This window comes from Phaseolus vulgaris, chromosome 11 (genome assembly GCF_000499845.2).
Source record: "Phaseolus vulgaris cultivar G19833 chromosome 11, P. vulgaris v2.0, whole genome shotgun sequence".
NCBI lineage: Eukaryota > Viridiplantae > Streptophyta > Magnoliopsida > Fabales > Fabaceae > Phaseolus > Phaseolus vulgaris.
Window position 1 is genome coordinate 11,581,924 of NC_023749.2, and position 15,511 is coordinate 11,597,434.

Sequence of the window (15,511 nt, forward strand, 5' to 3'; positions counted from 1 at the left end):
CCCGAGAAGGCATCCAGGAAACTCAACAACTTACACCCTGCAGCGCTGTCCACCAGGGCGTCTATGCTTGGCAAAGGATATGAATCCTTTGGGCAAGCCTTGTTCAGATCAGTGAAGTCGACGCACATGCGCCACTTCCCATTGCTCTTCTTCACCAGCACGACATTGGCCAGCCACTCAGGGTACTGCACCTCCCTAATATGGCCTGCAGCGAGGAGCTTCTGGGTTTCGTCTCTAATCGCTTGCCTCCTCTCTTCGTTGAACTTCCTTCTCCTCTTCCGTACCGGTCTGACCTGATTGTCCATCGCCAAATGATGGCACAAGAAGTCGGGATCGATCCCGGGCATGTCCGAAGCGGACCATGCAAACGCATCCAGATGCCGCTCTATCACCTTGGTGATCTGGTCCTGGAGCTCAACTTCCAGAGATCTTCCCAGCTTGAAGATCTTTCCTCCGATTTCCCTCTCGAGCCACTACTCGACGGGTTTTGGTCTGGTTTCTCTGGCGATCACCGCCCTGGCGATTCCCAGCTCCCTCGCTTCCTCAGGGCGATTCCTCGCCTCTTCTTCCTCTAGACTGGCGTTCCCCTCCCCCAGCTCAGCATCCACCATCACCACGTCACTTCCAGCGGTCTCTTCTAGTACCGTCGGCCTGGGCTTCACACCAGGAGGCAGGGTGGTTGTCACGTAACTCACCGACCTCTTGTTCTTTAGGCTATTCTCATAGCACTTCTTCGCCTCTTTCTGGTCGGATTTGATGGTGATCACCACCCCCTCCATAGACGGCAGCTTCACCTTCATGTGCCGGGTCGACGGTATAGCGCCTATTCTGTTGAGCGTGGGTCTTCCCAGCAGAATGTTGTATGCTGAAGGAGCATTCACGACAAGGTACTTGATTTTCTCTGTTCTTGAACCCGCCTCGTCTGTAAACGTAGTCCTCAACTCGATGTACCCCCTGACCTCCACCTGGTCACCAGCGAAACCATACAAACACCCTCCATAGGGCCTCAGCTGGTCAAGGGGTAGCTCCAATTGCGTGAAAGTCGGCTAGAACATCACGTCTGCCGAGCTTCCTTGGTCCACCAGAACCCTGTGGACTTTCCTTTCTGCTATGATCAGGGAGATGACTATGGGGTCGTTGTCATAAGGCACAACGTCCCGAAGATCTTGCTTTGTGAACGTAATGTCCACATCCGACGAGTGGTCCTCAAACATATCCACCGTCATCACAGACCTCGCATACTTCTTCCTCTGTGACGCGGTGCATCCACCACCCGAGAAGCCTCCTGCAATGGTGTGGATTTCTCCGTGGGTAGGCATCTCGTGCTGCTGAGCCTCACCACCTGCTGGATGGGAGCTCGAGGCGCCCCCTGCCCTTCTATCCAGCAAATAATCATTCAGGAACCCGCTCTTGACCAGGTCGTCGAGCTGGTATCCTAAGGCCAAACATGAGTCGATAGTGTGGCCAAAACCCTGGTGGAACTCACACCAGGCGTCTGGCTTTGGTCCCAACACCTTATCGCCCACCTTCTCGGGCGCCTTCAGCCTAGCTGATATATTGGGAATGGCGATCAAGTCCGCCAATCCCATGACAAACTTGTGCTTTGGCGGGCGATTGTACTCCCGGCGTGCTGGTTGAGAGCGGCCTGGGCCCCTGCCTTTGTTCTTCCTTGGATCGTAAGGATGGCGAGTCCTTTGATCCCTCTTGGCCGCCGCTGTCTCCAGCACCCTCTGTGGCTGGATCCTGGTCTGGGCACGTGGCCTAGCGGGAGCCACGCTTCCCCTCTTCTCGGCGACCTCACTTTCATCGGCGATGTGGGCCACCGCAAGTCGCCTAACCTCAGCAAATGTGACGGGATGAGCCCTGATCAACGCCTCGCAGAAGGGTCCCGGCAGCACGCCCTTCTTGAACGCGTAGACCAACATCTCTTCGTCTTTGGCTGGCGAGCGAACCATCTGCGCCCCTAAACGATTCAAGTAGTCCCTGAGGGACTCTCCCTGATACTGCCTTATGTCGAACAAATCATAAGACACCCTGGGCGGTGCCTTGTTCACTATGTACTGCTCGACGAAGATCTTCGAAAACTGTTGGAAGTTGGTTATGTGACCTGTAGGCAGGCTCACAAACCATTCCAACGTCGTTCCCTGGAGTGTGCTCACAAACATCTTGCAGTACACGGCGTCTGATCCTCCTGACAGCATCATCTGCGTATGGAACGTGGTGAGATGTGCCTCAGGATCCTCCACGCCGGTAAAAACAGCTTTCACAGGCACCACACTCGTAGGGATAGGCGTGTTTGTAATCGCCTGAGCGAAAAGCATGGGAAAAACGCGGCGGCGTGGACGGCGCGACCTCTTCAGCGACTGGGCGCCCTCGCTGCTCCTGAAGAGCTTGGCGCAGTTCTTCAGTCACTCTGCTAAGCTCATCATTCCTGGCCCGAGAGGCGACCAGGTCCTCGTGCATTCTTGCCTGCTCTATGCGCGAGGCTTCCACATTCGCCTGCAGCGAACGCATGATTTCCACCATCTGTGCCATAGTCATGGCGCCTTCAGCAGCAACGGGCGCAACTGGACTTGAACGGTTGTTTCTCATTTTTCTCATGAAAACTTGACAAATCACAGAGAGCGATGAACAACACCTTCTTCAGCGACGATCGATTCAGCGATCAATCGGTCAGAACTTCGCGAAACTTCGAAGAACCTCAAGAACACAGCAAACCCTCACAGAAACTCGCAACTCTACCAGAAACCAACGCTTCTTCCACAAGAATTCAAACGAGCAACAGAACTCAGATCTTACCGATTAAAAATCGCGCAAGCAGCAAAAAACCTCACCTCACCGAACGAAAACCCAAACGAACGGTGGAAAACGCGAAATTACCGAACAAAACCTAGATGAACAGCGGACAATGGTTGCACCAGCACACAACCACACAGAAACTGCAGAAACCTCCAAGAACTCACGCTGTGGATGAGAACAGGTTTTACACGGCCCCACGGTGGGCGCCTGATGATCCTGTCTGTTGACCAAAACGCTGGAGCTTTGCCTCGTCAAACTTGGATCGACTTCTGCACCGTGTTAACCTCCGTCCTTCACCGCGATTCCACCTCAAGAACCTGCAAAAGACGAAACGGCGCCACTGCGGCCGATCACGCTCCGACGCCCAAGTCAGCGACTGAACCACCAATTACTTAAGAGTAAAACTCAAGAACTCTAAGGAACCGTGACCAGTTTTCTCTCAGTGTACTCAAGACTCGCAAGCGTAAAGAAATAATCTGAACGTGCGTACCTCAGAAGTTCGTTGGGAACTCTTATATACCTGGGCACTTTCTCTCTCCTGGCAGTTACACATCTGGACACGTGGCTAGCATCCAGCTGTACACGTGCCTTCATCTGGAGCATCCTTGACTTGGGCGCTACATCTGACTCTTCTTTGGCTAAGTTACTTATGCATGATACTACTCAGTGCATAGTTGCCTTGGAGCGTGATCTCTTCTGGATGGCGAGTTTGGGTGCCTTCGTACACACCTTCCCTGTGGTCTCGCCGGCCGCCTTCATGATCTGCACCACCTGTTTCACCGTATACACTCAAGTAAGTTGTCCCCCGACCTCATCCTCTGGCCAGCTGGGAAGTGTCTATCTGCCTTCATCTTCGGCGATGTCCTTGTTTCGGCGATCTCTAATCACTTGGTCGCCTAGGTTCACATCTGGCGACTTCATCTTCACTTGGCCGCCGGTTTAGGTATGATGGAGATCGGAGCACGCCAACTTAATAACGGGCGACTACGCGAACCCCCCCGACTTCCTCCCCTTCTGCCAGCCAGGTGCCCCATCCAACACGCCTATATAATAGCTTGACGCCACGTCATTACTCCCGACTACCAGGGCAGTACATATATGTTTAAGAATTATAAAAATGATTTAACATATCATGTTATTACCTCTTTCCAACCAGTTTTAACACCTAGTCTTATAATGGTAATCATCCATTGCATAATGTTGTACCGACCCGTCCCCGGGCATTGACCGTAGTCAAAGTCAAACATATGGTGGGACCCACCAAGGAGGAAAGTCTGCGTTGACCGGTTCAGGTGTCGATGGTGTTAAAACTGGTTGGAAAGAGGTAATAACATGATATGTTAAATCATTTTTATAATTCAGTTTCTTCTCTCTGCATTTTGTAAGTTTTAGTTTCAGTTTCACTAATTCGTTTTCGTTTTCGTTTTCGCATCATTCATTATTCACTTCGTTGGCATTGTCATTTTCGTTTCCTAACTTCGTTTGTGGCATTTAGGTTACTGTTCCATTGGTGTTCGCTGGTGTTTTCCTGCTCCGCCACCGCCACAGCTTCCGCCGCCGCCTTCGCCTTTGTCTTGTGTCTCTGCCACTCCGATCACCATCAAGCTTGTTCACGACGGAAAGGTTGGTGTTGTATTTAATATTTATTTAATATTTTGAATTTTTATTTTTCTGTATTATAATATATATTTAATTAATAACTAATACAACTTGGAATTTATAACTAATAACTAATAATTTATATATTTGTGTGTATTTTAATTTTTTTTTATTATAATTTATATATAATTTAATAAATTAGTTATAGACACAATTAATTTATAAATTATTATATATAAATTTGTATTATATAATTTGTATTTTCTTAAATTTATATTATATATTTAGTTAGTAGTTAATTACATTTTAATAAAAGTTTTATGTTATGTTAGTTATTGTTACTTTTAGAATAGAATTATCGTGTTTGGATTGAGTCCGGGGGTGTTCGACCCTCGGCAAATGTGTGAGATAGAATAGAATACTAATTATTAGAAAATCCTAACTATTCCAGAATATATAATGGATCGAGGTTGGATTAATGTTGTTCGTATAAGTGATGAGTACGAAAGGGGAGTAGAGGAATTTATACAATTTGTGCAGCGTAACGCGATTATTAGTGGTCATGATGGAGCAAAGATCAGGTGTCCGCGCGTTAACTGTTTGAATGGAAGGATACTGGATGTGAATATCATGAGGGAACACCTGCTATGTGATGGGTTTCTTCGATCTTATACAACTTGGACATGGCATGGTGAATTATTAAATTTACCACGTGTTTCCGTAACTGAAGAATATGTGGGTTCTACCATGGATGAAGCAGTACACGATGATGGAGATGATGATCGATTGGAGGACATGATTTGTGATGTGGAAGCTGAGTGTTTTGCAAAAGCGCATGGATATGGAAGTATGTCAAAAGATGCAGAGACTCCTTTGTATCCTGGATCAACTAACTTCACACGGTTGTCGGCGGTGTTAAGATTGATGAATTTGAAGGTAATAAACGGATGGACTGATAAAAGCTTCACGGAATTGCTCCAGCTGTTGAAGGATATGCTTCCAGAGGGAAATAGTCTACCTAATCGTAATTACAAGGCCAAAAAGATTCTTTGTCCAATGGGTATGGAGTACAAAAAGATACATGCATGTCCTAATGATTGTATATTATACCAGAAAGATTTTGAATTGTTGAAAAGTTGTCCAAGGTGTGGGTTATCACGTTATAAGTTGAAACAAAAAGATGATGATTCTATTGATGACATGGAAAAGCATGGACCCCCAATGAAGGTTATGTGGTATCTTCCCATCATTCCAAGGATGAAGCGTTTGTTTGCAAACCCAGACGATGCTAAGAATCTTAGATGACATGCAGATGAGAGGAAATGCGATGGCATGTACCGACATCCAGCTGATTCTATTCAATGGAAGAAATTTGATGATGACTTTCCAGAGTTTGGTAAAGAATCAAGAAATATCCGACTTGGTTTAGCTACAGACGGAATGAATCCGTTTGGTAATATGAGTACAAATCACAGTTCATGGCCTGTATTACTAGTTATTTACAACTTACCTCCTGGATTGTGCATGAAGCGAAAATACATGATGTTGTCTATGATGATATCCGGTCCGAAACAACCAGGGAATGATATTGATGTTTATCTAAGTCCCCTAATTGAAGATTTGAAGTTAATGTGGGACCAGGGTGTTGAAGTATTTGACGGATTTGCTAATGAAACTTTCAAGCTTCATGCCATGTTATTTTGCACCATCAATGACTTTCCGGCATATGGTAACTTATCAAGTTATAGTGTTAAGGGTCACAAAGCGTGTCCAATATGCGAAGAAGATACTGCTTCTCAACAATTGAAACATGGAAGGAAAACAGTATATCTTCGGCATCGGAGGTTTCTTAGAAGTCATCATCCTTACCGGAGGTCGAAAAAAGCCTTTAATGGACACCAAGAGGGTAGTGGTCCACCAACTCCATTAACCGGTGTTGAGGTTTATGAAAAGGTAAATAACATAGACCACACCTTCGGTAAGTCAAAAAAAAGTCATCTGCGACAAATATTTGGAAGAAGAAATCAATCTTCTTTGATCTTCCGTACTGGTCGAGGTTAGAAGTCAGACATTGTATAGATGTAATGCATGTTGAGAAGAATGTGTGTAATAGCTTAATTGGTACACTTCTTAACATTAACGGGAAGACGAAGGATGGTCTAAATGCTCGTTTAGATTTGATTGAGATGAACATACGCGACGAGTTGGCACCCATAGAAATGGGTAAGCGTACATATTTGACCCCAGCCTGTTACACAATGTCAAAAGATGAAAAAATTAGTTTTTGTCAATGTCTAAAAGGTGTGAAAGTGCCACAAGGACATTCCTCAAATGTGAAGAGCCTAGTGTCAATGCAAGATTTGAAGTTAATTGGGTTGAAGTCTCATGATTGTCACATCTTGATGCAACAGTTGTTGCCAGTAGCTATTCGTGGGATCTTACCAAAAAATTTTAGACATACCATAACCCGTTTGTGCTCATTCTTCTCTTCCATCTGTTGTAAAGTCATTGATCCCTCAAAACTAGATGAACTTCAAAATGAAATTGTTGTTATCTTGTGTGAATTGGAGATGTTTTTTCCTCCGTCTTTTTTTGACATCATGGTTCATCTAGTTGTGCATCTGGTAAGAGAGGTTAGATTGTGTGGACCAGTATACTTAAGATGGATGTATCCTGTTGAGCGGTATATGAAAATTTTGAAAGGTTATGTGAAAAATCATTATCGTCCAGAGGCTTCAATGATTGAAAGGTACATAGCTGAAGAAAGTATTGAATTTTGTTCAGAGTACATGACAAAAGCAAATCCAATAGGTGTTCCTGCTAATTCATGGCACCACAGGCGTTCTACAAGTAAATGTTTACGTGGTGTGAATATTGTAAGCAAATCTCGATCAGAAGTCTTGCAAGCACATTTGTACATATTGAATAACACGGATGAAGTTGTACCATACATAGAAGCTCATAAAGCCATTGTAAAGGCAAATAACCCAAGACAAGCAGAGAAATGGGTCTTGATGGAACATAATAGAACTTTAATGCATTGGTTTAAAGACGAGGTGTTCAAGGATTCAACGGCATCAGAGACCTTGACCTGGTTGGCTACTGGATTGAAGTTTGATGTCATCTCATGTACAGCATACGAAGTGAATAATTGTATATTTTACACGAAGTCCATGGATGAAAAGAGTACAATTCAAAATTCTGGTGTTACTCTTGAAGCCGAGTCAATGCAGTTTTCGACTTCGAAAGATACAAATCCAGTACTTGGATCAATGGCATACTATGGGTTTATAGAAAAGATATGGGAGATTGACTACACTAAGTTTTCCGTTCCAGTTTTCAAGTGTAAATGGGTTGACAATAAAAGTGGGGTTAAAATTGATGATTCAGGATTCACACTAGTGGACTTTTGAAAGATAGGGTATCGAGATGAGCCATTTATAATGGTTCAACAAGCATCTCAAGTTTTCTACGTGAAAGATCCTATGTTAGAACATTGGTATGTCGTTTTACACGGCAAAAAAAAAGGGGAGACCATAGATGATATTGAAAATGGTGACCCTTGTTCATTCACACCAAAGATAATTAATAAAGATGATGTACATATAACCCGTAAAGACCACAGTGAAGGAATTTACATATGAACTTTCAACCTCCATGCAACCTGTAAATAAGCATTTTTTATTTACATTTTTATGTATTATTTTTATAAGATTTTAATTCGATGCAGATTAACTAATGTTTGTTACCTAATTTTTTTAACAGAGACATGGATGACGATCAGACCCCACTCAAACCTCGATCCGGACGAGGCAGCAGAGGACCTACTAGATTGAAGCGTCTCGCATTGAGACGTGCTGCTGGTGAGAAGACACGTGTTGACATTGACGTCAACACTGGAGTGGCTTTTGGTCCTAAGGCAGATGAGTTTATGAGCTATCTTGGAGTTGTTTCTCCTGAGAGGCTCTCCATTCTGATTAATTCATGGGATGAGGTGTCAGAGGTCGACCGTAACATGATCTGGGAGGATGTTCTGGTAAGCTTTACATTTTGATATAATGCTTTTTAATATTCATTGATTAATTTTAATTTGCTGATGTTATTTTGCAGGCAAACTTTGAAATTTCTGATGTGGAACCGCTTCGATCAAAGATTATATCCAATATCGGACTCAAATTTCGTACCTTTAAGTCAAGACTGACTTCGAGATACATTTTTGGCGACCTTAAAGACAAAAATCCATGTTTAAAGTACCAACATATTGATGAAAAGACATGGCGTCTTTTTAGAGAAAGCTGTGAAAATGAGGCTTGGATGGTAAGTGAAGTAACTTTTTTGTTTATATAACATTAATAAGTTTATCTTATTTACTTCAGTTTGTTTATTTCAATTATGACAGGATCGTCGGAAGAAAGCTCAAGAGATAGCTTTGAAGAATCTTACCCCGCACGTTATGTCTCGTTCGGGGTATCGAAAACTTGAGCAAACACTGATGGTGGAAAAAGAGAAATCTCAACAGGGGACGTTGTCTGAGAATGTGGAAACAGGGGTCACTTCTCCTCCATCACCACCTTTTCGCCATGTAAAATGGAAGAGGGCCCGAATTAAAAAGTCGGGTGCACCAAGTTCTGAGCAATCTGGGGTTATCATCGAAAAAATTGTAAGTTATTTTTGTTATTTTCATTTATTTTAAAGCATTAATTATATTAATGATTGAAAATATGATTTTTGTGTACTCTTGCAGGATTCCTTGGAATCCGACGGTAAATTTGTTGCTGAAGGTCGTCACGATATCCTGGTTGAAGCAATTGGACGACCTGAGCACTCTGGTCGTGTTCGTGCAGCTGGACAAGGGGTCGGAATTAAACTATATTTTGGAGTTTCAGAATGACAGTCATCCTCCTCCTCCAAAGAGAACGAAACTCAAATGAAGACTAAGATACGTGAAGAATTAATGGAGGAGATGAGAAAGGAGACTGATTTGATGTGGCTAGAGATGAAAAAGGAGAATGATCGAATGCGACAAGAGTTTCTATCGCAACAACTTTGTGCTGAGCCAATTGAACCCCTTGTTAGTCCCACTCCCAAGAGCACAAAGGGGAGTTGTGCGGCTCCTCCAACATCAGGGGATGATATCAATGGGCAGACGGAGGATTGTGAGCTACTGGTAGTGGGCGGAAAACTTCCTCGGGTGGTGGCACTTGGAAAAGTCTATAAAAACGCCACCACCTTACATAACGTTCCTCTCTCCCCTGATGTGACGAAGGTAACAGTTGAAAAAGTACGATTTTCTGATGCTCGTGTTCCACCACCTTCAGATGAGGTAACCACTGTGGCCGATGCATTTCAGACATTCGTTGCCTGGCCCAGAGAGCTCATTCGATCTATGCCCGAACCTCATGTAATAATTTCATTTCATTATATTATTTTTTATTTATATTTATATATTACATATAATTTAATACAAATGTTGTTTATCTTGTAGAAACCTTTTCAGCCACCAAGTCCGGAAAAGAAGCATGAGGTTCCAGTTGACGATCCTATAGCTTCCCTACGTCTCATTGTTAGTCAGATTGGCAATGAACCTTTTCCAGTTCCGTGGGATAATACATTTTTTCAAATAAACACTGAACTGCCACTGATGATTTACAACACATATTTATCAGAATTTATATCTGGGAAACAGGAGCTCAATATAAGTATAATTCAATTTTTTATGATGTAAGTATCTTTACCTATTATTCAATTTACTTTATGTTAAATTATTATTGATTATGCTTTAACTAAAAACTTGTAGGTTTTTGCATAGAGTCTGTATCACTAAGGGGAAGGAAAATATGTATGGATTCTTAGATCCTGCATATACTAATCCCGTTGGACCAAACTCATATGAGACTCAAGCATACATCACTAACACCCTGGAAAAAGAGGGAAAACAAATTTATTTATGCCCTTATATTAATGAGTAAGTTTAATTATATGTCATCAATTATTATTATTTCATGTTTTAAATATTTACTAACTCTTTTCATTGATGATATAGGCATCATTGGCAGTTACTTGTCTTATCAATGGTTGATAAGACTGCTGTGTGGTTCTGTTCCCTACACAAGAAGATTCCCACAAAATTTAAGGATATCATTGATACGTAAGTACATTATAAACTGAACTTTGTATATGTTACTAATTAACCATCTACTAACGAGGTTTTTTGTATTAACCAGTTCATGGCGTGGATATAACATCCTAAAAGGTCGATCAAGTTCAAATAATTTGAACTGGATAAGAATTAAGGTTTGTAATTTTTTTCTTTCTCTATTATCATTGTTTATCAATATACTAACATATTACTTTTTATTGAATTATAGTGTAATAAACAACCAGGAAGCTATGAGTGTGGCTATTACATTATGCAATGGATGATTACCATTATAAGACTAGGTGTTAAAACTGATTGGAAAGAGGTACTATATATGTTAAATCATTTTTATAATTCTTGAACATATATATATATATATATATATATATATATATATATCTAAAAACTAATTTATGTCAACTTTGCAATGCAGTTATTCACAGAAGAAACACCAATGAATGAGGAAGGCATTTCATATGTTAGAGATTCTTGGTCCACATATTTCATAAATTTTTATAACTCTAGCATAGGTAAATAATAGTGGTTTTATTATATGTAATTTGATTACTTGTAAATGTACATTTTGATGATTTCAATTGATTACTATATTTCTGTATTTGTCTGGCTGGGTTTGATCATTATGCAGGTTATTAAATTATATGGTTTATGCACAATACAAACTGCACTTTAAAAAAAAAACACTATTTACAAATGCGGTCATTTACCAAGACCGCATTTGTAAATGTGATTTATGAATGCGGTTCTTACCAAGACCGCATTCGTAAATCCTAAACCCCTAACCCTCATCCCTCATTCAGAATAATATACAAAAGCGGTTATTTTAAGTAACCGCATTTGTAAATCTAATTTATAAATGCGGTCCTATGACCGCATTTGTAAATGCCCGATTTACGAATGCGTGCTGATCAAATGCGGTTCTATGACCGCATTTGTAAATGTAAAATAGCCGCATTTGTTTTACATTTCTGCACTAGTGTTATTTATAATATGGAATGAGCAATGAATTAAGTTGAAAAGTATATGAATAAGAATAAGGATTATTAGGTTGTGATATGACATATGATGTGTTGTAAACATGATTATTTCTAAGGAAAGAATACTCTTTTGATATATTTATGTTGTGTATTGAATTTGAAAATTTGTATGAGATATTTTGGCTCTACTTATATTGGGCTCACATAAAGGAAAATGTCAGGTGATAAGAATTAAATGATATTCTTATACCTGATATGCAATATGAAAGAAACTGTGTCAGATATGTCATATGAATTCATCATGTAACATGAATAGATGTGTTCTTATTATGTAACTTTGTTGTTGTGACAGTTAATGAAAATAGTTTAACAAATATAAATATTTGAATCTAATTCAATGCATGTATCTTCCAAAAGTTATAAAAAGTGAACGTTAAACCTTGTAAAACATGCTTTATAATGTTGAGTTAAACATAAAATTCACTTCATAATATGGTATCAGAGCCATTTATAAAGTTGAGCTAGACTTAAAGTCAATTTCTTAATATGGTATCAAAGCCATTTAGAGTCTATCCTAGTGAGAGTTTGTTAGGTTTATTAGGTCACCCACTATCGGACCACCCATAATATATAGTTACACGCACGAGTTGGAGGATCTCAGCGTGAGGGGATGGGTTGGAGATCCTACATCGACTAGAGATAAGGACATTTTATAGTATATAAGTGGGTGCAAACCTTATCTTATAAATCAGTTTTATAATGTTAAGTTAGGTTTAAAGTCCATTTCTTAATATGGTATCAAAGTCATTTAAAGTCTATTCTAGCGAGAATTTGTTGGGCTTATCAGACCACTCGTTATCGAGCCCCTATCAGACCATCTGTAAATATATAGTCACACGTACAAATTAGAGGATCTTGGTGTGTGAGGGTGTTGGAGATCTCAAATCAACTAAGGACATTTCATAATATTTAAGTAAGTGCAAACTACACTTTATAAGTCGATTTTACAAGGTTGAGTGATGTTTAAATTCAGCTTCTTATTCAAAGTAAAGTCAAATGTTTATGTTTATGTTGATGATGTTATAATGATTGATAATAGAGATCTAGCCAGCAGACTAAGAGTTAGACAATTGACTCAAATATATAATTAGTGAATAAATTGACTCTAATATATGTTTAATGAATAAATTGAATATGCATGACAAGATATGAATAAAATCTGAATGTAATTTATCAAGATATATATATATATATATATATATATATATATATATGATTTTGATATATGCATGTAAAATTGGAAAACACTAGCTTACCATTTATGTTATTGTTTGCCTTCTCATCTTGTTATAACAATCATGTTCTTATATAAGAACAAATATTATGACATGTAAAAGGTTTTATATATTTTAAAATAATAGATAGACACAAAAACTAATATTAAATATCTTATTTAATTAATTATACTTTTAGGATAAGATAAATATTTTAAATTTAGTCAAAATTTATTAAGTTAATTAAACATATTCAGTTTAAAATCAACATTATAGAGTGTTAATATATCTTTAAATATAATAAACTCCAAAATTCAAAATCAGATTATATATATCTTTTCTCGAATATTTTTTTTGATATTTTTCTTAAATAAATATTAATAATGGTTCTATTATTTTGATTTTTTTCCGATTTATAACAAAGAGTATAGGGTGTTTATATAACATTTTAATTCAATATTTTATTAAAATATTACTCAAACCAATAAGAAAAGTGTGGAGTATGATTTGGTTTAATTGAAATTATTTTCATAAATAGAATAGAATCAAACCAGAATTTTGTAATTTGAGTTAATTCAATTTATGTGTTTTAAAACAGTTTCCTATAAATTATTTGTTTAATAACGCTTTAACTTAAACATTACCAAATAATTAATGCCAAACAAATCATTACATATATTATTTGATGTATGTAAAGTTACAATTATAAATTTACAGTAAAATAAAAGTTATTTGGAAAAGTCAATTTATTTATATTATATTAGTTAATAAATCTAGAAACTTAAGGGTGTGTTTGAATTTGGAAGAACATTTGAAGAAGTGAATTTGTAGTGATTTAAGAGGAAAGTGTAAAAAAAAAGTTGTTTGGATTAAGGTATGTTAGTGTGAATTTGTGAGAAAAATTTATTGAAGTTTGTGAATGATATGATAATTATAAAGAAATTTTTTATTTTTTTTAAAATGTGTAAAATTTACAAATTTACCCATATTTTTAAAAATATTTGAATAATAAAATATGAGATGTTTTTTTATAAATTTAAATCAATTAAAATTTTATTCAAAATACTGTTAAATAATCATTTTTAAACAAATTACAAATTACTTAACATATGAAAAATTATCATAAAAGTAAATTTTCAGTTATAAAGTTAGGAGTGTAATAAATTTAAAAAACTTTCATTTCAACTTTAAATAATTTTTATGTAAAAAACATAGTTTTATTTTTATTTTTACTATAAATACATATACAAAATATTAAATCAAATCAAATAAAAAATTATTATTATTGTGATATATAAAATGCTATTTATTTGTGTATAAAAAAGTTAAGGGTAATTTTAACTTTTTGATAATATTATATAACTTTTGACAGATTTGTTTGCTTTTCTTCTCTTCACACAGGGAAGTAATTTTGTTGCTCATCAACAATTCATTACTTTTCTATCTTAACAATTGAATGGATACAAACATGAAGAATTCTTTTTTTCTATCCGAGTGAACACGAATCAAAGAAACTATAAATCATCAACATAACACTAGATCTCGTCAGAACAATAATTTTAATTGACAATATTAACTTCTACATCCACAATAAATTAAATTGCAGTTAAATTCAAACAACTTACTAAATATAATAACTAAATATAATGTACTTTGCTGCTTTTTATGTGTGAATAAGTTTTCAGCCTCAAACCATTAATGGAATGTAACTATGTAGTTTGAAAACAAAAATCAAACACAATTTGACAAAAATATAATTTTTTGTGATTTTTTTTTTGTTTTCTCTAATATAATTAATATATAATGTTTTGTTCTTATACGTTCCATAATCTTACGTATTTAGGAGATAAAGGCAATATATATATATATATATATATATATATATATTCTTAATATTTAAAATCTTTTACAAAAATAAAATTGTAACAAAATTTCGAGTTTTATACATTAATTTGAACAACTTGAGAGGTGGGAATATGTGCAATATTATGTTGTATTCCATTAAAAAAACAAAAAAAAGTGTGATCTATGAATTTAGGGTACATTACTAAACAATTGCACTAGTGTGAAAGAAGAAGAAGAACAAATAGAAACTTATTAAAAGGTAGAGATTCTAAGGTTCTAAAGTTTTATGTTTCTTTTTCGCATTATGCTTTTGTGCATTATGTTAACTTCTGAACGATGACTTCACCATGAGATGTGACTGGTTCTTGCTATTTTTCACAGCTCAATCAATGCTTTAACTTTCCTTTACGTCTCATCTTGTAGCATCCATGTGCCGACAAGCTACAGCCACAGTAAAGAGTTCTTCTTCATTGACCAATCTCGCACAATTTTTCAGTCCAAGAAGAGCCATTCCTCCATGCAGAAATCACTATCTTTATTTAATATTTACTTTAACTTAGAAGAAAAAACACTTTTTCTCCCAGTGGGGGACAGACACATGGACATAATCAACATGGCATTTTCTAATTGTCTCCACCAAATCCAAATCACCATTATTGTTTGCTTTGATCACCATTCCCATCTTAACCAGATATGATCATCATGCTGCCACTCATATTTCTGCCTTAACATTATCTATAGCAGTAATTTCCACAAATAGAGAACTAAGAAGGGTTCGTTCAATAGATTTTTTTAATGAAATTGCAGTAAAAAAATATAATTAAAGCTCTTATATTTCTTATTAATGAGTTCAGAATCTT